Here is a 3,753-nt window from a genome sequence, read left to right on the forward strand (position 1 = left end):
GAAGTTTATTAAGACCAATATTATCTACTAAACCTTAAGAAAGTAAAAAATTAATTGAATTCTTTTAACATTTTATTTCTGTTATTGAAAAGAAGAGAGAGAAAAGTTCTTAGATCTCCATAGTTTTAACTTAATAAGTTAAGAGGGTTGGTAGTGTGGCAAATATTTTTAAAATTAGAAGGGATGTGAGTAAGAGTATGGCAATCCATGAGGAAGTGATTTCCATCTTCAACCCACTCAGTATTGCAAAGGTGACAAACTGTCTTGTCCCAAGGAGTTTTGGGAATTGACCAACTCCTGATTACACTTTGCAACTCATGAAAATTAGTTCTTATTTTGGCAATGTTCATATTGTTCTTAGCACTGGTCAAGATAGAAAGATAAATTTCTTTTTGAGATTGGGGTTGTTCACGTCCTGATAATACCTTGCATTCATTTTTCCCTCTAACTCTTTATCATCCCACAACTTATTCTTAAATTTGGAAGTAATAATATTTTTAATATTATCTTTATTCTGCAAGATGATCATCTTCTCTAGCCCCCAATGGTCTAGCTAAGTTTGGTCATCCTTATGCCAGCCTCATGTGAGCAAGAGACGAGGGTTTATGCTAGAGTTAAATTTATTTTAGGAAACCTCCTGGCTTCCATGTTGTATAGCTTCTTATTATACATGGGATACCTAGTCATAGTCATGCTTTCAATGGGGGAATGTCATCTTCAATTGAGAGGATAAGGTACGGATTATTTCCCTTAATCTTAAGGTTGTAGGCTATAAATTTCTTTTGGATCAGCTCAATATTCCTCCATGATTCTTTAGATATATCGAAACCCAAAACCTCACATTTATACAAAATAACAAGGGTGATGAGAGTCTCAAATAGAAACTTCTTTTTACACCATGCCCAAATATTTATCAACTTAAAATTGTTTTCAAACTCATATTAAGCATTCTAGCCTCCAATAATTCTTTTCTCAATGTTATAATGCCAATTGAGCTAATGACGAATGACAATTCCCAGATATTTGTATGAAGAAAATTTCTCAAGTATTTATTATCATAAATGAAATTATGATAGTTCATATTTTCGGATTTTATTATCATGACTTTAGTCTTTTCATTATTAACGATCATACCCATCTTGGAGAAATAATATTGAAGAATTCTAAGTTGTTTTTCAATATTGTCATGGTTCTTAGCTAAAAGAACAAGATTGTCATCATAAAAGAGAATAATAATGACCATATGAATGAGCCTGGGGCCGTCACATCCTGTAGTTTTCAAACGCTCTTCTAACTTATCAATGTAAATGCCAAAAAGCATAGGGGATAAGGGACATCCTTGCTTAACTCTGATATTGTATGTAATTTCTTTTGACCAACCCTATATGGTTCTAAGCTTGGAAATATCATTTTTGCATAGCCTAATCACAATAGTTGTCAGATCAGGAGGAACCATTATCTCTTCTGGCCTCTTTCAAATCTTATCTTGAGGAACAATGTACAAAGCTTTTCTAAAGTCAACAAGGCAACATAAGAGATCAATCTTATTATTGTGACATTCCTCTACTTATAATAAGAGTAACAAAATGGTATATAGGTTAGGGATGTCTCCTAAATACAACTTGCCCTTTAGCTCTTTTATCATGGCTTTCAAGAAAAAGGTTAATATTCTTTTCCAAAATCAGCCCATACTTAAAATATAAAATTTGAATGGAATAAAAATATTTAAAAATGGAAATATCATTTAAATTGTATTTGATAAAATAGAGATGAATTTGTTGAACTTGAATATTGCATTGTATTAAAACTCTCACAACCATATAAATTAAATGGCCAGTAAATGTTGATAGTTATAAATTCATAATAAGTATAAAAAATTTGACTTCATGATACCTCTCATGTTGCTAAAATTTAAAAAATCATAAAAACTAACTAAACTATAATTTGTTTTTTATTTTTCAAGTGGTCTATGTCCTCCAACAAGCTTAACCTTTGGCTTGAGAAACCATGGCCCAGGGGCATCAAGGTGTCAAAAGCAGTCAAGGATCACACTCAACCTAGGCCACACCAACCTTTAACATGATTAGATTTTTGCCCACAAAGTTTCGAACCGGTGACCTTTACATCATGGAGTGACATAATAGTACACTCCATCACCATCTATTTTATGCCCCATTGGAAACTAAAATATAAAATTAATTTAAATTATTATTATTGATGATAAAAATAATTAATATAAAAGATAGACATTTATACATTTACAAAAATATGGAACAAGATTTTTAACCATGGATATTTATAGCACTTTAACATGAAGAATTTTAATGTGTCAATAGAGTTTGTAACAATAACATGAATTATCAATACCATATGCCCTTGTAACAATAACATGGCTTATCAATACCATATGCCGAAAAAATGGTAAGTTGCATCATATGGAAATTTTTAATGTGACATTATTTCACATAATAAATTTGAAAAAAAGAAAAAGAAAAAAGGGAAAAGCTACTTTGGATAATTACCCACTTAATAATTATTGATAATTAATTATTTATAAAATATTTGTAAAGATTTATACTAATTTTAATATGAAAGACAAAAAAAAATGATATATGTTATAAATTATTTTGCATGATTGATTTAAATTAAAACTAAAATAAATTTTTAAGAATAAAATTATTAATTATTGAGAAGGATATAGACTCTTTCTTATGAAAATTGGAATAGTTGATCACAAAGAAAACCTGATGATACCGAAAATTTCGATATTTTCAATAAAAAAGAAGACAAAGGTTTGCCTAGCAAATTGAAACTCAAAATACATATTCTAAATAATGGACCTTTGAAGCTTTGAAGAGATTTAAAAGCAAAAAGTAGATACATAAAAAGTAAGAGAGAAATATCATAAGACCAATTAAGAAAGATGATCTAAATTTATAGATTCCAAAGATATGAGCTCCTTCTTGCCTTATCTGGAAAGTAATGGAAATGCAGAGAAATGTCCGTATGTTTTTTAATCAGATCCACCTCATGATCCACTACTATCATTTGTCATTGCATCTAATCCAAAAAAGAAAAATATCCTCTTAATTTGACTTTTATCCAATATAATACACCTTATTTCTTCTTTCAATATATTATAGATAATTCCTTGTTAGTAGTTTGTGATAAATATTAGTAATATTTATTCATTGGTATTCCTGATAATGATCTCTATATCAATAACATATGGGCTTACGAACTAATGCAAAAACAAATATGTTCCTTCTACGCTTAGGATGACCACCATGTTTATACCTAGAAATATAAATGCAAATGTTGGCATGTATAATTATACTTAAAAATATAAATGCAAATGTTGGTATTGACTATATACTAAGCCTTGATAAAAGATCTTTGTCGATAGTATTTATATAAATGCAAATGTTGGTATTGACTATATACTAAATCTTGATAAAAGATCTTTGTTGATTCTATTTTTTAATAGAAGGCCATATGATTGTGATATTATTGTAAGTATAACCAACAAATTCAAAATTTATAATCACAAAACCATATTTCTACGATTTATATGTGTATTTTAGTTACCCAAAAACAATAATAACCTAATATGTGTGCTTTGCTGTATATTATTTGTGGAGAAAGGTGTACATAGTGGAGCATTCATTGTTATAGAACTTTCACTGTTAATAGCATATATATATTTTGCTGTATGAATTTTTGGAATGTGGGAATGTTAGGAATTTGGGTATG

This window comes from Pinus tabuliformis, chromosome Q, assembly GCF_031772625.1.
Source record: "Pinus tabuliformis cultivar Carrire ecotype Pingquan chromosome Q, CPIR1, whole genome shotgun sequence".
NCBI lineage: Eukaryota > Viridiplantae > Streptophyta > Pinopsida > Pinales > Pinaceae > Pinus > Pinus tabuliformis.